The sequence below is a fragment of the Mustela putorius genome, unplaced genomic scaffold (genome assembly GCF_011764305.1).
Source record: "Mustela putorius furo isolate JIRA1106 unplaced genomic scaffold, ASM1176430v1.1 tig00003858_pilon_pilon_pilon, whole genome shotgun sequence".
In the NCBI taxonomy this organism is placed as follows: domain Eukaryota; kingdom Metazoa; phylum Chordata; class Mammalia; order Carnivora; family Mustelidae; genus Mustela; species Mustela putorius.
The window spans coordinates 38988021-39009746 of record NW_025422010.1 but is presented as its reverse complement, the minus strand read 5'-3'; the positions used below and the strand labels follow the sequence as shown (position 1 = coordinate 39009746).

The following is a 21726-nucleotide window of genomic DNA, read 5'->3' as shown; positions in this document are numbered from 1 at the left end:
GATTTTATGTATGCATTTGATAGAGAAAGAGAGAGAGAGACAGAGCAAGAGAGGGAAATACAAACAGGGGGAATGGGAGAAAGAGAAGCAGACTCCCCACCAAGCAGGGAGCCCGATGCGGGGCTCAATCCCAGGACCATGGAATCATGACCTGAGCCAAAGGCAGACTGTTAATGACTGAGACACCAAGGCATCCCTGCCCTACCGCTTCTAACTGTAAAGCTGGGACATGAGAAGAAAGCAGAGGTTTTGTACAGCGCTCCTCTGAGCGGGGGGCTTAGGAAGTCTATGCGTCCTGCTGGGGCTACTGGGGTTTGAGTGGAAGGGGAACAGGGCAAAGGGGAGAGAGGGTCCTCTTTACTTGTTTACCTGCCTGTGATTTCATTTGAAGATTTTATGGATTGAAAAAATCTTGTGCTTCACTCTGTTCTGGGTCTGTCACCCTTCACATCAGGGGCTACAGTGGGGCTTCGGACCACTGTCACCAAGAGCAAAAAGGTATGAGGAGAGAATGGTGCTTTAGGTCTTCTCAGTAAAAACTAGGGAGGCTCTGTGAGTGAATTCCTATTCATGAGACAACCCATTCCCGCTCCTGGAAAAATGACTTGAGACAACATTGATAATAAAAATGAACAAAACGTGTCATGCTTGCTAGGTGCCAAGCACTATTCTAAAATTGCATGTTGCCTAATCTATGCGGCTTATAAAAACCTACAGTGGCTCTTCTTTACAATGAGAGACCATTGACTCCTTTCCGGAAGAAAATGGTTTTCTTACTTGTAATTTCTCTGTTATAGATACAATCACTCCTGCTCCTTATACATAGCTATCTATACCTTTGTATACACACCCACACCTATATATGTAACATAGGTACACATACTCGTGTATATATGTTCATGTACAGAAGAATTCATCTTTTACTTTTTCCATCTTTAGCACACCACTGTTACAGAAATGCTGCCACCCTCTCACTCTTACCTGATTTTCACCTTTGCAATGATGGAAATAAGTAAATCGACCAACCATGGGGAAGGCCTTGAAGGATAGTGCAGGGAAATTTTTATTTTAAGAGTTGGGAGACCTGAATCCCAGACTCGGTTTTCATTAGTTATGTAGCCGGTTCCAGCAATGTTTATTAATTATCTCCTAAGCATAAAGGATCATGGGGGCACCATAAGTACATGATACAGTCATGGGGGTACAGGGAAGATACAGGGACATATGGGGAAGGGGCCATGGAATGGGTGCAAGGTGAGGACTGGGGAAGGTGCTGGCATCTGAAACAAGTCTGGAAGGATGGGTACAGATATTTATTTGTACTTGGCCTCTTTCGGCAAGGGAGGGGACTGAATTTGAACGGTGAGGAAGGCAGCCGGGCAAGACAACAAAAGAGAGGCAGGGAGCCTGGGGTGAGGGCAGCATGCTGAAGCCGAGTCCCCACTCTTACACTTCCTTCTCATCTGTTAAAGGAGCAGTGAGGACTGAGTAGGTGACTTCCCAAGGCCTCAGCCCAGGCATGACACCACAGGAGGTGGGTCATGTGCAGGCAGCTTCCATTCCTGGCTCCCCACGTAGCACAGTCCCTCCCATTAAGAGCCACCTGGCAAAGACCCAAATGCTGCTTTTGTCTTAATCCATGGTGTTCCAGAATCAACCTCTGCGTTTCTCCATCTTCCACTTCTAAGCACAGCCTCATTGATATTCTGCAAACTTTCCCGGCCCCCTTCTTGTCTAATTCTGTGAGAAGACATTTCAATGAGTCTGAGCCGGGACAATTTAGAGCTGAGACTCGGATCTCTATTCACAGCCAGGGTACGTTCTCACCAGATTTGAGTCAGGAGGCTAAGCTTTTTAGATCCCCCAACGGCATTGTCTCCAAGTGTTCTCGGGGCCAGGCTGCCAAGTTCATGCGAGGTGCTGATCTCCCTGCTTTCACAGACTTACTTATTAGCAGCTTTCTTTCTTTCTTTTTCTTTTCTCTCTCTTTTTTTTTTTTTTTTTTTGCTTTCCAAGCCCGTAGATACAATTATTAGAAATTCCTGGTTTTGTGCCCATGTTGAAAGAAGGCCTGAATGGGTATGCTAAGGACCCGAAAGTGAGCCGCTCTCCCTAACTCCAGCTTACGCGGTTAATTAGATTTGGATGGTTTCAGAGGAGCAGCTGGAGTTTTCAGAAAATGGGAACCATAAAAAGGGACTATTCAAGGTATTTTGGAGGGGCCTTATAAAACAATGTAGCTGTGAAATGGGGTTTGGGAAATACAACGCTCTTGATTGGGGGGGAGGTTTCGGGGGAGAGGGGCGGGCAAGGGGCAGCAGGAATGGGTGCGAGCAGGCAGAGAAATGCCAGGCCAGGGCAGATTCCATTCACATGGATGCGGTCAAGCTGGTGCCACACAGCTCTGGGCCCTACAGCAGCTCCGTCCCTAGCCTGGGGGGAGCAGCTTCAGCACAAGCCGGAGGCACGTCAACCGGGGAAGACGGTAGTTAAATACTGGCCTTGGAGGGGAAGCCTACTCTCATTTGGCTGAAACTATTCCAGTTATTCAGAAAACACAGTTTCTGCAGTGCTGGCTTTGCACTCTGCAGGTAGCTTGGGGGGATGACCCCCTCGCTGAGTCGGACTGCAGGAGAACCACGCTCTCCTTACTTTGGACTGAATACAGCCCGACCCAGACGTGCCTCCGTGGCCGGCCTGGTGCCTTGCAATGTGGTATTTTAAACCTGTTGAATATGCAGACACCTGTGGAACATGAGTCTCCACAGTCTAACCGTCTAACAGTGGGACTGGGCCTTTCCTCTGCCTGTCTAGAGTTCACAGTGGGGTTTTTCATCTCGAAGACCAAGGAGGGTCTCTGGCATTCGGTTACTCCCTCGTGATAATGCAGAACCTTTATGAGAACGTGTGGAAGGCGTGGGGTGCAGGAGGGCCTGAGGGGGTCAGCGGTGGAGTGGGGAGTGGGGAGCTGCAGGGAAGTAGGAAGGAAGGTGACTTTCCACAGTTCCACCAGTAGGAGGAGGGCAGCTCATAGCCACAAACTGACCTACTACTGCCAGGGACTACGGTCAGGGGTGCTCCCACGGAGAAGGTGGGCATGAACAGTGGCATGTTGTTTCATGGAGCAGTAATTTGGAAGCTTTTTGTCACCTAGCTTTTTCTCTAATTACTGGGAGACTTTCTTTAGATTAAGTTCTATACAGAAACGCAGACTATGAACTTGGTTAAGGGAGCGTGAGCAGCCAGGGCTGTGCTTGGCTCTGGCTTTTTCTCACTCCTCAGATGGCCTCTTGCATCCAGGCAGAGAGCCCTGGGCCCCCCTTGTTGCTCTGGAGCCTCTGTGTTCTGCAGAGCAGACTTCTACCAAATCCAGACGTTTTAACCTGTCCCATCTGTTTTTTATATTAGGGTCTGTCTGTAGGTCTGCCCCTTTCCTCCATTCCTGATTCACATGGAGTCAATGTGTGACAGACTGTCTGGTTGTGTAGGTGGGAGCTGTGTGGGACCAAAATGTGGTTATTAATATCAGTGTGTCCATGGGCTGTCAAGGTCCCGGAGAGAATCATGGTTTCAAAGAACAGCTAGCTTACTCATTCCTTTAGCAAAAGACCACCTTCTTATACCAACACCACGGCACTGTGTCCTGCTGCTCCTGGGGTGAACGAGATGTGGCTGCTTCTGTGAAGGGGTCTGTGCTCTAATCAGGGCGAACACCACACACGCAATGAGTGCAGTGCAGGACCACTGACTTCATCAGTACTGCATCAGAAGGGCACCAAATGCTCTCAGAGGAAGGAGGGAGACTTTCATCTCAGTGATCTGACAGGAGCTGCACAATGTGCTACCCAGTTTCTGGGGAGAGAACAAGCAGGGAGGGATGTGGGCGCCTGCTGCCCAGTGGATTCTGTTGTGACTTTTTAAAGTTTTAAATACTAGAAGAGAGGGAGTGAATAGAAAAAAGTGAAGAATTTAGGGGTGAGGGAGGAGGGAAAGAGAGGGAGAGAGGCTTGCTTTGGAGAAGCTTTCAGTGGGTAACACTATGAAGCCTCCCTTTTCTGTTCAGAACCCTGATATTTTTAGATACTGTCTGCTCCTGGTTCTTAGCTTTCCAATTGTCTGTGTGCCCTTTCTCTCTGTGGCATATTTTTAGATTGTTGGCTTCTAAAAGGCAAGAATGGTGGGCAGGTACTTTAGTAAATCAGTTTACATTCCAAGTGCTTCCCTTCCTTGGAAACGAGATCACCAGCTGGATAGCCTTTAGGCAACTAGAACACATGCGGAACACTCACTTTCTGTGTTAGTTGGGGGTTGAGGTGAGGTGTAAGGATGTCCACATAAGACAGGGCACTTGTCTCCAGAATTGGGCTATTGGGAGAGACAAGACAAACCACCAGAAGCTTTTAAAAAACAGTGAACTCCTAAACTCTGGGATGTCTATAAATGTAACTAGTGTTGACCACTTGAGTGGCTAGAGGACATTTCTTTGGGGCCAAGGGTGAGCTAAGACCTAGAGAAGGTTCAGGAATTAGGAAAGAAATTGAATTAGTAAGTTATTCAATGCCTAGACTTCAGTCCCAGATACTGTGGCAGGACACAAAAAGTAGAAAATCCTTGAGTCATTTTCTGTTTTCCAAGGGGTTGGGGGTTGTATAGGAAGCCATCCTTGCCAGTTAAGGCATGCACAGAGATGTGCTGTTAGGTTGTGTGGTTCCAACAGTGGCAGAGCAGAAAAGGAAGAGACCTTCACGGGGCTGAAGCGGCCATCAGGGGAGGCAGTACCCTTTAAATGAAGAAGGGGAATCTGGAGAAATGATACATCAAACAGAGTAGGTTACCCGGAAAGGAAGGAGGTAAGGGGTAGCTTGGGCAGAGGTCCAGAGGCAGGCTAAGCATATCTGATTAAAATGAAACATCCTCTGATAGTAGTGGAGGGTCTGGGCTGGCCAAGAGCAAGAGTGGAATGTAGGCAAAGATTCTGAGTGGAGACTACCTTGAGTTTGGAGACTGGCAGCCTTGACTTCTAAGCTAAGAGTTGTAAACTTTTTCCTGTAGGCAAGACAAGCTCTTTTTTGGATCAGGCACCCGAGCCCCCTACCATTTCATCAGGTGGAGAGACGCCCTCACCAGTGGTCAGTGGTCAGTGGTCAGACAGGTTTGTACCAGGTTGCGTGGCAGGATTTGGAGGCACAGACAGAAGGGGCTGGAAGCGGCTTGCCATAATTGGCTCTCTCTAGGCTGCTGCCTTGTTGTGAGAAGAGGTGGTGCTCCCTCCTCTGCACACAGTGATTGCTGGCCCAAAATAGCCCTGCACCTGCTCTGAGATGCCTGCAAGATAATTTCAGCTTCCAAGGAAACTGCCCTGATTGGTGTTGATTTTTCATGACCTCCCTTCAGGCGAACACCTGGAGATAAGCACCTGATCGTGGAGGTGCACCCTGGCGAGCTGAAGGCACGGAAGTATGCAGCCTGGTGCTCCTATCTCCTCCCAGGAAGGAAAGGCTCTGGCTCTGGGGCCCTCTACCCCACAGGTATCTGAACCAAAAGGCTGGGCATTAACTGGGCAATGAAGAGGAAGAGAGTGGGGGGCTGGGGGTGGCGTAGTATGGGAAGTAGGAGCTGGAGTCATTGCCCTGAAGAGCCACTTTGGAAGCAATGCTTGAAGTGGGCCCTGTCTCCTATCTGATTTATAATTTGTCTCTGACCTATCTTCCAAGCTGATCTCCCACCTCCGCACACTCTTCACTTCAGCTCAAAACCACTCTCGAGGGCCGCCTGGGTGGCTCAGTCATTAAGTCGTCTGCCTTCTGCTCAGGTCATGATCCCAGGGTCCTGGGATCAAGCCCCGCATCCGGCTCCCTGCTCAATGAGAAGCCTGCTTCTCTCTCTCCAACTCCCCTGCTTGTGTTCCCTCTCTCACTGTGTCTCTCTCTCTCTGTCAAAGAAATCAATAAAAATCTTCAAACAAAAAAAAAAAACCCCCAAAAAAAAAACAAAACAAAAAACACTCTCTAGAAAGGCCTTCCTTTAGTTCATGCCTGGAGTTCTGGTCTGCTCATGTAACCAGACGCTTCCCTTTCACCTCAAACAACACTTTTTTTCTTAGACCCAATTGTGACCTTCTATATGCAGAAAAATCCAGGCGACTTGGGAGAAATAAATATAACTGGCTGAAACTTGAAGGGATCACAGATTAGTAAACTGGCATCCTGTTTAAGGCATACTATTGATGCCTGCCTGCTATACCCAAGACACGGTCAAGAGTGACTGTATAAGCATTCTATCACCTAGTTCTCTCCAGAACTCTAGGTGGAGGTTGTAGGTATCCTTGTATCCAAGTGTTTATTAACTTGCTCAAGGCCATATAACTAGAAGTGTTAGAAGCCAGAGTTGGACCTGGCAGTTCACAGTACTTTCTGCCATCTTGGTCCCACATTATACACTTAATTATGGGTGAAGAAAGGTTACTTAAACCAAGACAAGTTTTATGATACAGTGTTTTATTATGTCCCTCTGATGGACAACCGGGCTCTGAGAATCCTCACCATTTCCCCTTCCAAGTTTCATCTGAACACAAGCAGGCACTGCTTCCAGAAGAGTGGGCCTGTAGGAGTAGGGAGGCTTTGGCCAGCGAGATAAAGTCCATTTCTACTGTTTCCTCCGTTTCTGAAGCACACTCTTTGTTGTAGCTCAGACTCTTGGGAGAATTTAATGTGGAATTCTCATTTTGGCATTTCACTGGGACAAAGGATAGATAACTAAACCCTTCTCTCCTTCTCTCCCATTCAAAGAGTTTATTTTTTTATTATTTTTTCAAACTGAAGATTTGCACAATCAAATACCTTGACTGAGGAATTATGGTGCCCTTACCCTCTCATCTATGCTGATTCACGAACTTTATCATGTCTTTCTCTGTCCTTTTCTTTTTTTCTTCCTATGTTGTGGTTTCTAGAAGTCTTCTGTGATGTGGCAGGTCAAGCCCTTCACCACAATGTAAAAACAGCTTCTTCCAGGATCCTGTCAGTCCACCAAGCCAGTCTCCTTACACACCTGAGAACAGTACTCTCCTCAGGGCACCTATGGCTTCTCCTTGCTCTTATGACTGTAGTTGTGGAGGATGGCGTGAAGGAGAAGAAAATCCAAATGCACACACTCTTATCCTTCTCCCTCTTCTTGTAATTCCATCATATTTCTCCCTCAAGCTCTGTTTTCTTAACCTGTCCGGATAGCAGTGGTCAAAAGAAAAAAAAAAATTGTGTCCCAAGCCCACTGCCTCGGGAGAGAAAGTCAGAGCATGAGAAGAGAAAATCTGCTTGCCTTGGCAGTGACCGTCAACTGTTCCTCCAAGGCTCTCCATCCTAAATATAGCTTTCTCTCTCCTCAAACCTACAGACGAAGCCTCTCCAACATCCTGAACTGTAGCTCCCACATCTCTAGAATTAAGCAAGTAAATAAAATCCATAAGCTAGTGAAGCCTGCTCCCATCATCCTCCCTGCCATGTAATAATAGTCTCCTTGTCATGGTCCAGATGACTGCAGGCCCCAGGTTTCCAGACACTTGAATCTATAGGATTGATGGCTTCATGCACCTGGACCCAAGACCTGGCCCAGACTTCTGCTTCCCAAATCTGGCTCATAATTTCAATTACTTAGGGAACTTTCAAAAAAGCTTTGCCCCCCAAACGCCATCCAGAGATTCTGATTCACTAGGTCTATATTTTATTAAAGCTCCTGGCTAATTCTAGTAAGAGCTGGCCAGGTTCAAGAGCCACTAATTCAGACCACTAATTATTGTATCATTCTTAATCTGTATCTTTATCTCTTTATACCCAGACTTTCAGCCTACATTGTATTTTCTCCAGCTATGACTTTTGGGAGAGCCAGCTTTCTGGTCTCAGATTCAACCACTTTCCACATCATTCCTGATTCTGATCTACTCCTCATTAGTCAAATTTGTTGCTATCTATGCTGATGTGATAGGTTTCTTCCAAGAAATCTATAAGTGGGAGATGAGCCTGCTCTAGCAAATTCTGTAAATAGGATGCAAGTCCATTGAGTGGGGTTTGCTGTGTAAGTAGCACCCCTGTAGAGTGATGATCATTGAAAATAAGACATTCACAGTGGTAGCAATAGTCACCAATAGCAGGGAAAAAAGTTGTTCCATATCCATGATCTCACTTGCTCCTAATAAAAGTTTTAATAAGGCCTCGAGAAGGCAAGGGATATGTACAAGGATACATAGGCTTTTTGAGCACAGAACGTAACAGCATGCTGAGCACAGCCATACTTTTGGTGTACTGTAGTGTAGTCAGAAAACCGACATGTTCACAAAGCCCTGAGTTCCTCTCCATCAGAGCTACTACAACATCCCTCGGGAGTTCACACCAGTTCTGGACTGCCCTCCGTCTCTTATGGCAGCTGCTTCTGTCTCCGGCAGCCAGCTCCTCCCGTGCATGCTGGTTGGGATTCAGCTCTCTGGTTTCCTTGATTCTTGCTTCCTTAGAGGTAAGCTTGCCCTGACTGTTCCCCAGTAGTGGAACCTGGTCAGCTCACTGGTCAGCCCACCCAGTGCTCTGAGATGAATGGAACATTCAGACAATAATTCTTAGATATTTGGGACCCAGTATTGTCTGAAGCCAGGGTAAGCATTATGGGGGTTCTGACAGTGTGAGCAGAGGGCTTCCTATCCAAAAATGCCTCCTCTCTCTAGTCTACCTTGGCAGCCTGGAAAAGACAGTCTTCTACATCTGTGTGAGATGTGAATCAGTATCAGCATCATAAGCTGTCCTTCACTGAATACCTACAACGTTCGAGGCCCTGTGCTTTGTGTATTTTGTCTCCCTGCAAGAGACAGGTATGATCTTACAGACTAGGGCATTTGGACTCATTTGGACTCAATTAATGAATGCATAATTAATGCAGGTTAATGCAGAAATGCAGGAGCATCTCTCCACCCCAAGCTATAGAACCAGAAGGTAAAAGGGCCCGGTCTCCATGTCTCCAAGGCAGGTCAGGTCAGCCTCAGTGTTTGCTCCATAATAGTATCTTTCCTCAGTTCCATCAATATATGATCTATTTAACATAGCACACATCTTTTAAAAAAATACATCAAAGTGATCAGTCACTGACATGCTTCAGCGAGTGACCTTAGTTGATGTGTCCCAGTAATGCTGCTGGAAATCCTTGGGAATTGGAGAGGGGAGAACCACAGATAATCTGGAGGTTGAGCCAAAGCAGGAGTGAGGGTTTGGGTGGGCAGTGCAAAGGGCGAAATTATGGAAATTTCATTTCTTTCCTAATTTCACTTTGACCATTTCTATGGAAACTGTCTTTTACCAAAGCAGTGGCTTTACCAAGGCATTAACCTCACCCCACTAGATAGCCAAGTGCCACCAACTTTGGGGATATCATTCCAACTCCACCAGACAGGACTCAGGTACAGTATCCCTTGGAGATCTGAGCATATGCTTATATGTTTGTCTGCTCTATTCAACTGGGAACCTCTACAAATCAAAACTATTATTTATATGGCTTTTCTCTAGCATTGGCTAGAGAAATTGCATTGGCCACACAGTCAACATTACTCAGGTTGGATTGAAAAGGTGAATGGAGGAAGGAATCAAAATAACCTTTGTTTAACACCAATACTCAGAAGCCAGCCCATCCAGTCCCTGTCTATTTCCAAAGGCTCCTCAGAAATCGGCCTGGTCCTGATGTCTAGAAGCTTTGCTGATTGATTTACCAGGGATTCTTGAAGACTATCGATTAGGTAAATAGAATGCTAACAAGTTGGACTAGTGAGCCAGAGAACATCAATAGCTGAGATAAGCTTGAATCAGCGACTTCTACTGGTTATAGCACAGGTAATTTGTCTTTATATTTACTTAGTATTGATGTTAAAGAGAACAATTATTCATTCATTTTATAGCTTACCTCAAACCTACCCCCTCCAAAAATTACATCAAGTGCCTTAGATATTAAAGAGATAAAGCTAAGAGTTTTGCTTCTTTCTCATAATGGAAGGAGATGAATTGAGAACAAATAATTCCCATCATCTCTACTTACTATGCTCTTCTTGAAAGAGTCCCCATTCATCTTGTTAAAAATATTTTTAATCTCAGATAAGAGAAAACAATTAGCAAATTGTTTAGTCTGTCCGTTTGACACGAATCTCTAAGATTTCAGAATAAAGCTAGGCTAAGTTGCCACAGGTAGATTAATACAAAAGATTGATAATCCAGGGACCTATGTTTAATCTTGAAAGGAGGTGTGAAACAAACCCACTAGTCATAGGCTTATGTATGTCTACCATATTCAGACTCTCAAATACATCCACCTCCTTGCTATCTAGCTCAGGATTCTTCCACATCTTTATGTTCTTTTTCTTGTCTTACTGAGGCTTACTAACATGGTCGAAAGGAAAATCATTTATGGGCCCAAGTTACTAGGGAGGATGAATGCATGGATAATAAAGAGATAATTGCAATTTTAATCTATAAATTCTATCTGGGCCTACATGAGAACTGTGCTAAAAACAGATCAAATGGACCCCAATCCAAAATAATTTCTGTAACACAACTAACCTATGAAATGAACCCTAATCTCCCCATCTTCCCAAAGAACTGTACAAAGCAGGACTGCACTATTTGCAAAAATCTCAGGTTCCCAAATTTCATCAGTTTACCCCCATGCTCTTGTGTATCTCTAATCATGATCCTACTTCAGTTATTTCCTACCATTGCGGGTAGGTACCATCACTGGTGTTTCCTAGAATTTTCTTTGAGTCTCCTGAATATGTAGTTCTTGTGTTTATGTTGTTCCCTCTTCCTGGAATAATACATTCCTCTCTTTAACTCCTGAATCTCTTAACTTTCACCTTGTTATACCAACCCCTAACCTTGGATCTCAGCTCAACTATCCCTCGCTTAAGGAAGCCTCTTCTATCTCCACTGCAGCTGGTATTTGGACTGTCTCTTAAGTCTTCTCACTTCCTCCTGTATTTTCCATTGGTGTCATTTGCAAATATATCTGTATCTTGCATTACTTGGCTAATGTCTTTTCCCCTGGTAGACCATAAACCCTCTGAGGGCCAGGACCAGGTCTGTCTTTGTACATCATCGTACTTTAGCCCTGGGCCCTAGTATCTAGATCCTCAGTAAGCTGTTTTAGAAGACAGGAAAATAGATGACTGGAAAGACAAAAGAAAAAAAAATGCATCGACTTAAAAACAGTCTTCTTCTTGTGATTCTTCCTTCACTTTGTAGGATAGATGAACATGTCATGAACTATTTTCTCTCTGCCTAAAAGAGGTAAATTTGCTCTTTGGATGAAGCATTATAAGAAACAGTGGGTGTGGAGGAGTGTGGGCACAAGCCGAATGTGTGCTGTACCTCTTTTGAAGCACCTTCCCCACATCTTCCCAAGAAGTTCAGCTCTTAACACAGGAACTAAGTCAGTTTTTACCTCTTCTTTGAAGTCTGCCTTGATAACTAATGCCCTCACAAATGTGTTCCTTCTGTAGACTCTTAAAGCACATATTTGTCACATCAGAGAACATGGGCTTTAAACAGGCCCTGTTCCACAACCTGTCCAGTGCAGTAACTCTATGACTATAGCCCTCATAGATGTCATTCACCTTCTTTTGCCAGATGACTCCACTTTTACTGGATTGAGAAGTGTTCCTCATGTCAGCCTAACATCTCTGTCTTTGATGATCCCATGCTTTGATCCCATTCGTGTTCCCCAGAGGCCCCAAATGACATCGACTCCTCCTTGCCCTTTACTGTCCTTCTGATACTTGGATACAGCTGTCACACCTACTCACTTTCTCCCATCTACTGTCCATTCTACTCCCACAGTGTCCTCAGTTCTATGCTTCATGTGTGTCTGTCTCATCCCCTCATACAGACTGCAAGCTCTGGGAAGGAACAATTTCCCTTCTCCCTCTTTTATATACTTCTCAGACCCAAAACTTGGCTGAGAACACAGTGGGCATGATTGCTGAATAAAAAGTGAGTAAGTATAGTGAAGAAATTTATGTTGGAAAAAAAAAAATGGAGATTATGTGGGCTGGAAACCCAAGAAGAATGGGATTGCCCTCTCTTCCCACGGTGGGCAAAGTTTAATTGGTCAATGTGAAGAGTTTTCACCACCCCACATTAGGCTCTTTTCTTCCAACAAAGAAATACAAAATGTTCATTTGGTAGGTGAAGAGAAAATTATTTTTATGCCAGTTGGTATGAGAATAAAAGACTAAAGAGAACTCTCACTGAAAGCCATAGGAACTGAGAAGACAAAGACAATTTAAAATTTAACACACACAGAAAAAGATGAGGAAGGAAGAGGCATAAAGGAGGTGATGGTATGGAATTCGGAACATGGTTAGGCAAAAAAGAGTGCCACTTTTCTGGTATCCCCTAGTCCCAGTGGATGCATTTGGTTTAATGCAGAAAATGACTGACAAATTACTAGGTCACTGAGTGTGAAATTTATACTCTTTGCTCCTTGCTTTCTCCTATCCTATAATTGTATCGACCTAAACAGTAAAAATATTGCTATTGTCTTCTTTATTATGGCACCTTTGAAGAGGGAACTGCTGTGTCTCAGTAGATTTCTTTTCCTAGATAAATCTTTTCCTTGTGATAAATAAATTTCCTAATAGGGTTTTATTTAAATAACACGAAGCTGGGAGTGAGGCAGAAATCAAAAGATGACCCATTAAGCCTTGTAATAGGAAAGTGGTGTGTGTCAGCGGCATTGCCACATCCAGAGAAGTCACATCAATTAGACACTTAATGTGTGACCCGTCACATAAACCAGTCCAGCCCCATACCCCTCATGTTCCCACTATCGATCGTTGCCCAGATATTTGGAATTGAACTGAGCCGCCTAATTATCAAGCACACAGAGCTATGCTGGTCCTGCCATTGGGAGACTGAACGACAGCCTCCTTCGGAGGAGTTTCCCTCACAGTGATGAACATGCTCTTCCCGTGACCTTGGGCTGCGAGCGTATTTGTTTTACAATCAACCCTATCTGAGCCACAGGGTGTTCCCGGGAATCAGAGAAATCAGAAATAGCAATCGTTCAGTGCATCTCAGTGACATACCTTGTGATTCTGGGGCTTTATCCAGGATGGTTTTTAGCAACATTTACTCATTTTGGAGACAACACTCTCTAAATCAGGTTTTTACACATTTCTCTGGCTTTTTGGCCACCCCAGGTCATGGGGATTTTCCTTGCCCTGACCTTTCTTAGAATATCATCTGCTCTCTGGACTCTGTTCAAAGGTATGTGCTCTGTCTTTTTGGCTCTGCTGTCCTTCCCTAGGGGTGCTGTTAACTTGTTTTGCTTTTGTCTCAAGTCTTCATTGGTATGCAGCACACGGTGGGACACATAGCAGATGCTCAATAAAAAGTTGATAAAATTGCTTCTTTTGACTACTTTTGATTTCTTCCCCTACCTTAAGCAGTCATTGTTTCCATCATTGATGGATTTAGATGTTGCCTTTTGCCAAATTACCTAGGCACACAAAATACCGGGAGGCAGCTTTCAGATCCCCTGGCATTTTCATTTAGCTAAGTTATGCCTAGTTAGTTCTCTTAATCTTCTTCTATGTTCCACTTCTTGCCTTTAATTTTTTACAATCTAGAGATGACAGCACCTTGGATAATTCTAGGGAAACATTTGGGGAAATGCCCAGGAGAGGAGAGTGCTGACGCCAAGAGGGGTAATGTTTATGCAGTCTCCCTGTTCACTGCATTCACTGCACAATGAGTCAGAATTGAAATGCATGGTGCAACCCACGGACAACTGTTGCTGCCTGTCTCTGTTTGATCTTTGCTGTGCTGATCCAGGAATGGATGCACTGGTCTACCACCTAGGAGGCCCATTGATATATTTCCATTCATCCCTAGGAGGAGACTGGGATGTGTCCAGCTAATCAAAACACAGAATAGGGAAAAGGGGATTGTTAGCAACCTGTTTTAAACAACAGAATCAGTTTCTCTCTGTGCGACATGGTCAACAGGCCCAATCCGCCACTTTTGGTATGCTGCAAAGGTCTCATGTGGCTGTTCTCCTCTGCCTGGGAACTTTTCCATGTACTCCCCATTATGTGGCTTTTCTCCCATTTGATATCATCCCCAGACTGAATCATGTGTTTTTGATCAGCAAAGCTTCCCAGTGAACGGACAGTCCTTCCAAATATGATCTGTGTCCAAATGGACAGGGAACACGAAGCACCTTTTTTAAAAGCACAAAAGCAAAATGAGCACAGAAACATTGAGAACGTAGTGAGACTCCGTTATAAACTACCTCAATCTAGCATGGATTGTATCATAAGTCCAATCTTTTCTCTTGAGGCAACAACAGGTTCATCCCTGACACAGGAGGTCAGGAGTCTGACACAAATGAAAACCTCTGGTCCTAGCGTTCCAGTCAGTTGCTCTGAATTCAAAGTATGGGGCTAAAACCATCCTATGACTAGTCATGCAAAAGGAACATAGATTCTCATAACTGGCCTGAATGTAAAGGAAATGGGAGACAGAATGATACAGAAAACAGATGCCTCGGCCAGACTTCTAGAGCCTGAGCTATCAGTTCTTTCTTTCTTTCTTTCTTTCTTTCTTTCTTTTTTTTTTTTTTTAATAGTGTGGTTTTGGGCAAGCCACTCAACCTCTCTGGGAATTGGTTTCTTTATAAATTAGAGCAAATTGTTACTGTCCTATCCATCTCCCCAACCAGTTATGAAGCACATAGAATTGCAGCATTTTAGAATTGATAATGACTTTGTTGAGTCTAACATTCTTCTGTGACAGATGAAATAATTGAGGTCCAGAGCTGCCAAGGCTGAAACAGTAGAATTAGAACTTTAGGAGGAACAGTGGGGACCATGATCATAATCACAGCCACATGGTGTGCTAGAAGTGACCTTAGGACAGACCTGGTACAATATGTTTATTTTATAATAAGAAAACTGAAGCCCAGAGATAGAGAGGAATTAAGGGATTCACGGGAGGACTGGGCTTGCCACTTGGGTGTTTAGATCTACTGTCATCTAGTCCAAGTGAGATGAACTAGGTACCAGGCTTTGGAGAAGTCCAAATTTTTATTTAAAGGTATATGAACGTGTAAAAGGACTAAATAGTGGATGCGCATTTAAACCTTGGAAATAATTTCCATAGGCATCTCACAAACCAGAACTTCAAAGCGAAGTCATGTCGTCCACTCTGGGCTTCCTGTAGGCTGTGGGCCAGTGCATCTCAGATCTGGTGGAGGAGCAGGGAAGCTTCTGCCAGAGAAACCATCTCAGTGCCCTGGATGGTGTGCCAGTGTAGACATCACTGTCAGTATGATGGCAAAGAGCCTCAACTCGTGAAGTCTATCTGTGCCTCTTACGGGCTTCCCACTTAGCTGAAGTGCTATGGGAATGATGGCATGAGACCTTGTTTTGCAGGGAGCTTATAGCTCTGTGAGTGTGGGGGAACTGGGCCGGGGCACACAGGACAATGGGATGAGAACAAAGGCAGGTCTTGAAAGGTGCTGTCATGGAGGCAAAACTGCTAAAAGGACTTTGGAGTTGAATACAGTAATTCTAAATGGTCTGTCATGGGAAGGCTCTGTAGTCGTATTTATGTTTACAATGAGTCTTGAAGACTGAGTAGATGGTAAGTAGGGCATGGAAGTAGATAAAGAAAAAGGCTAAACTAAAGATTCAAGAGGACCAAAGAATCAGAATATAATGTACCTCCCTGTGTCAAGGCTTTCCAGTAAACCATAGTTATTATAATACCATGGTATTAGTTAGGGCAGATGAAGGAGAACTGGATATAGAGCCAGAAACAGATGCTCTTCTTTTCTGGATTCCTGATCTTTGACAAAGGTGACCCTGAACAGTCACAGGGGAAGGAAGGATTGTCCCATACTTGGGAGTAGAGATAACTGATTACCCAAATGGAAAGAAAATTAAGTCAGATATTAGATCCCTACTTCATTCCCTGAACACACATCAATGTCAGATAAAGATCTCAATATGAAAAGCAAAACTCTTTTTTAAAAGGAAATGTCAGCAAAAATTAAGGTAGGTAGGATTTTTAAATATTGATATTTATATTAAATTTCAAAACTCTAATTTATCAAAAAATGTCATTAAGAAGATGATGCCATTAAAAGAAAATTTATACTCAGAGAAGATATCTGCAACTCATAAAACCATCAAAAAATTGATACTTAGCACATATATTTCTAAACTGGTAAAAATAAAAAAGAAGAAGACAACCCAACAGAAAAGAAGACAAACATGAATATGCAGTTCACAAAAGAGGAAAAAAAATCACAATAAATGTGTAAGTAGAAGTTCAACTCTTACTATGAGGGAAACACAGATTAAACTATAGTGAGATACAGTGTCTCACCCATGATATTTGCAATCATTTCACTGACAATTCCAAGTGTTGACAAGGAAGCAGATCAATGGGATCGCTCATCTATTGTTAATGAGAGTGTAAACTAGCACCACTAATTTGGACAGCAATTTTCCCTAGATGAACACTCATAGTGAGGTCAAGAATACACATATATGAATCACAGCATAGAGCAAAACTGGAGAAAACCCACAGTTCTGTCAGAGAAGACTGAGTAAATAAACCAGAATGGTCCTGCAACGGAATGATACAGAGCACTGTATGAATGAACTAAAGGATATGTACGGATCAATCTCACAAATTCAGCCCAGAGGTGATGGTTGGTTTGCTCGAGAACTGGAAATGGCAGGGTAATAGAACAAAAATATACTGAGCCGTGCTTCTGTAAAGAACCAGAGGGCATCATGTGCATGATGCAGTGTGAGCTGGGCTTCTCTACTTACCATCTGACTGCTGGACGCACGAAGAGTCATCACTAGAGAGCAGAGCCTCTGCCTTTTTTTCTCCATCTCTCTGGCACCAATCAGAGTTCCTGCTATGGAGTAAGTTCTCGATTATGTATTTTTAAGTGAATGAGTGAATGCCAAAACCAACCAATTCTACCTCTTTATAAGGATAAGCACAGAAAGATATAATAATATGCTCTTTGGAGTTGTTCTTACTACATTCATTTCCTGACTAGACGACTTTATCTATTTCTCAATCTCTCTGGATCTTCACAGAGTGAAACCATTACTGGATCCATCCTTTTGGCAACATTCCTGGGATTTGTCTCTTCCTTCTTGCATCCAGAATACCTGCTTGTCAAGACTCTTCTAGATCTTACCCTATATACCTCCTGCCAGAGGTATATCACTGGCTATTCATTGGTATCTTATATAATAAATTGGTTTTCATAAATACAGAACTTCCCTGAGTTCTGTGAGTTATTCTACTAGTGAATTACTGAGCCTGAAAAGATTGTTGGCAGGGACGCCTGGGTGGCTCAGTTGGTTGGACGACTGCCTTCGGCTCGGGTCATGATCCTGGAGTCCCGGGATCGAGTCCTGCATTGGACTCCCAGCTCCATGGGGAGTCTGCTTCTCTCTCTGACCTTCTCCTCATTCATGCTCTCTCTCACTGTCTCTCTCTCAAGTAAATAAGTAAAATCTTAAAAAAAAAAAAAAAAGGTTGTTGGCAGCCCCCAATTTTTAAGCAGCCACAAATGCTTGGGGTTACCTGGGACCACACTGTGGTGAGCATCTGAAGTGGGAGCAGTCTTATGGGACTGAGCCTTTAACTTGTGGGGTCTCTACCAAATCTGGTTGAATAGATTCAGCCAGAACTGAAATGAATTGCTGGACACTGAGTTGGTGTCAGAGAGCTGATGTTGAAGAAGAGTATAGGGGTGAAGTAAAGTATCAACGAACTGGTCAGTGCATATTTATGTAGTAAAGAATATGTGTAGGACACTCTTCCAGGCATTACGGACATAATAAGTTTAACAACAACAACAATAACAATAACAACAAAGATAGAGAAAAATTTTGACTAGAGAATTACATAGAGGGCTCTAACATACGTCGACTCTTTTAATCCTGAGAACAAAATGGGAATATTATAGCTTATGGAATTTAGTGGACCAGCAAATTGTAGCTGTTTGTATGTGCAGATTTCATCATGAATGTCTGCTTTCTTAGGAGAGGAGAGCCTTATAGGATGAGCCGACCCCCACCCTGGGGACTATAGTTTCAGGATGCCTGAGGTCTCATAGAATCAGATATCGCTGTCACACAAAATCTGTTCTTGTCATCACCTCGCAAATTGTCCCTTCTGGATCCTCTGTGCAGTTTGTATAGAGATGACTTTATAGTTTTTTGATCTCATGATACCTGGAATTTCTCAGGCCTTTTGAATAACCAGAAGGAACCACAAGGCCATAATCTGACTGGGTCAGGGACTCGGGAACCCTTTCAAAGGCCTCATAAAGGGGAGTGAGAATCCTTTCAGCAGAAATTAAATCATAGCATTTTATTTTTATCAGATACTTGCTATCATTTTCCCCCTCCCTTTGCTGCCATGAAAATTGAGAAACTGGGAATCCAATTACAAAGGCGAGATAAAAAGGAAAGATAGTAAAACATTTTAATTGGATGGAAGAGACGCTGAATTGTGTTCTCTTGCTCTGTGCTGCAAGTGCTCTGTGTGTCACAGCAGCGGAGGGGGCATCACTGGATACAGGGACAGTAAGGTGACACGAGGAAAACAGGAACAGCCATGGCAGTATTAGTATCAATAAGGGACCATCATCGCTGCATTCCAGCCCCCTAGCATTATTGATTTGCCCCTGACCATTTGAACCAACATGCTGACAGTCAGAATGTAGCCCAAATAAGAAACACCCAGCTCTTCTGTGGGGCTCATTTCAGATGTAGATTCTCAGAGCAGGGAGAGCTGTTATTAAACAAATTTTGATAAATGAAGGTAGCTTTGCAGCAGGTTGTGGCGGTGGGTGTGGTGCTTCTCTTGGAGTTTGATCAGGGCTTTGCTTATGAAAAAAAGCAACAGAGGTTTCCCTGGGTGGCTCAGTTGGTTAAGCATCTGTCTCTGGTTGCAGCTGAGGTCATGGTCTCTGGGTGGGGAGATGGAGCCCGCTCTGGGCTCCGCACTCAGCGTGAGTCTACTTGAGATTTTCTTCCTTTTCCTTTGCCCCTCCCCACTCACTCTGTCTCTCTCCCTCTAAAATAAATAAATCAATCTTCTTAAAAAAGCAACAGAATCACAAAGGTTTTCAGCAGCACCAAAGGACAATCTGATAGGACTACTTTGAAGAAAAGTGGTAAAGTAACCTATGCTTGGGGGCACTACTCATCTGCGAGATTTATGTTCTATATCCAGTTTTCTGACACTAACGACTGTCAGACTTGGCAACTCATCAGGGCTTTGGAGACCAGGGACATTCTAATCTCAAAGAAAGACTGATGAAAGGATGTTTCAATGGCCTTTGGCTACATAGAAAGGTTGGTAGATTGAGAGGTACCTGCTTTGGTATGATATCAAGAAGTGGGTTTAGAAGTTCTTTCTCCCAAGGACAAAGTTTAAGCACTGGAACACACTGTCATGGGAAAGTGTCTGGAATTAGGATAAATTCTTGATTGCCTTTCCAATTCTGTTCATTGCTAAATCCTGCCCAGTTTGTCTCCTAAGCATGTCTCAAATAATTGCTTCTCTCCATCCTAATCATCAACACTCTGGTACAAACAGGCACCATTTTTCTACAGGACGTTTGCTAAATAACCTTCTCTCTGGCTCCCTGAATTGCTCTGACTGCTCTCAAAAGAGAGCATTTTCGCCAAAGCTATCTCAAAACATAAATCTGATCATGTCCTTTTGTTCACCAATTAAAACTCTACAGGGCCCAGCACGGACTGGTCCTGTTCACTTCTCTGACCTTGACTTTAAACCACGCTCTCCCTCCTTAATCTCCATCCTCGTCACATGACTTGCCATCTCTCTCTCTCTCTCTCCTTTGTGGAGGTGGGTATCCCCGTTCTGTGTGTCCCCCACAATACTCTACCTCTGGTTCCCTCCTTCTTCTCCTTCATAGCTCAGCTAAGCCTCCTTTGTCCAGCAAGGTATCACCTGTTCACCCTTACCTCATAGTACCAGCAACTGCTTATGGCTGCATTCTTTTTAAAAAAAATTTTTTAAAGATTTTATTTATTCACTTATTTATTTGAGAGAAAGAACAAGTGAGCATGAGCAGGAAGGAAGGAGAGAGGGAGAGGGAGAAGCAGACTCCCTGCTGAGCAAGGAGCCCACTGTAGGACTTGATCCCAGAGCCCTAATATCATAACCTGAGCTGAAGGCAGATGCGTAACCAACTGAGCCCTGCAGGCACCCCCTTTTTTAAAAAATTAAAAAAAAAATGTCGGTTAGTACAGTCAATTCCCCTTATTCATGTTGAGTTAAAGAATAGCGAACTATTGTTTCTAAGGGAAATGCAGGGTAGGTTCCTATGACCCTCTGGTCACAGTTTTTGTCAATCAATGAATACATGATCTTGTTTTATAGGTGGTTCTGTTTAAAGACATTTTATTTAATATATAGTGCTGATTTCTTAACATGGATCTCTTAGACAACTGTACTGTTTGTTATTCCATCCTGAAGGAAGCTTATTTGCTTTCCTCATAAGGTACATCACAGTTTTCTTGCACTGGAAAGTGCCTTGCACTCTAAAGTGCCTGTCCTCTAGACAGGACTTCAGCTCCATGCTTGGGACCATTTAAAACAGTAAATTCACCAACAAAAAGCACAAAAATGCAAAAAAAAAAAATCTTGACACCAACTAGACCACAAAAAAGATACTTTTTACAGTATGAAAGAACTTAACAAATTATTCAAACTCAGCTGGGAAGAGCATGTCTGGTGACTCAGATTTTTGCTGCTCTGTGCATGTCTGAAAGTCTTCAAAGGCATTGCAAGTATTGATTTGGGGGTTACAAATACATTTTAGCAAGCAGGCAAATTCACAAATATGAAATCGATACATGATGAGAATCAACTGTATTTTATACTCCACTAGATTATAAACTCTGTGAAGGTTGTTTGGTTCCTTTACGCTTTCCATTTGACTCAACAGTGCTTAACAGTGCCTAGAAAGTGGCAGGTACTCAATAAGTAGATGCTTGGTGGATGAATGCATGTGAGAGATGACTGAGGCTGGATACTGGAAAAAAAAATAGCAGTCTAGGTCAGTTATCTGTTCCTTTAAAGAAACAGCCTAGGAGTACCTGGGTGGCTCAATGGGTTAAACCTCTGCCTTCAGCTCAGGTCACGATCCGAGTCCTGTGATCAAGCCCCACATCGGGTTCCCTGCTCAGCAAGGAGCCTACTGCTCCCCATGCCTGCTGCTCCCCTTGCCTGTGCTCTTTCTCCCTCTGACAAATAAATAAACACAATCTTTAAAAAGAAATAGAAAGAAATAGCCTAACCTTCAACAATCCATCCTTGCGTTCTCTGTCTGAGGGGGAATTCTGAAATGGATGATGAGGAGGATGACTCAGAATAGTTCACCAGTATCACTATCAAAGGTTGTCATGGGGCTGTTTTACTTGAGATATAATCATTCATTGACTACACATATTTACATCATAGACCACTTAACAGGTTGCGAGAGTTGGTATCACTCAGATCCATGTTATGATTTTCCTAAAGTGACATGCAGTAAAGGCCAACTCAAAGACTAGGACTTTTGGTATCTGACTTCCATACCAGTGCTTTCCCCATACCACAGGATCCCCTTTCAAACAAACAGTGGTTATGG

At 43.7% G+C, this 21726-nt stretch overlaps 2 long non-coding RNA genes across 2 annotated transcripts in view; one reads left to right on the top strand and one right to left on the bottom strand.

The window, feature by feature from the left end:
* LOC106005747 overlaps positions 1–21726 on the bottom strand; it is a 247672-nt gene that overhangs the window by 102567 nt on the left and 123379 nt on the right. The window lies entirely within an intron of this gene.
* The window catches only part of LOC101676789, a 36626-nt gene continuing 16893 nt past the window's right edge, over positions 1994–21726 (top strand). The window contains exons 1-2 of the long non-coding RNA XR_199377.3: positions 1994–2208; positions 5395–5528. This is a non-coding gene — a long non-coding RNA (uncharacterized LOC101676789). The remainder of the gene's footprint in view (positions 2209–5394; positions 5529–21726) is intronic.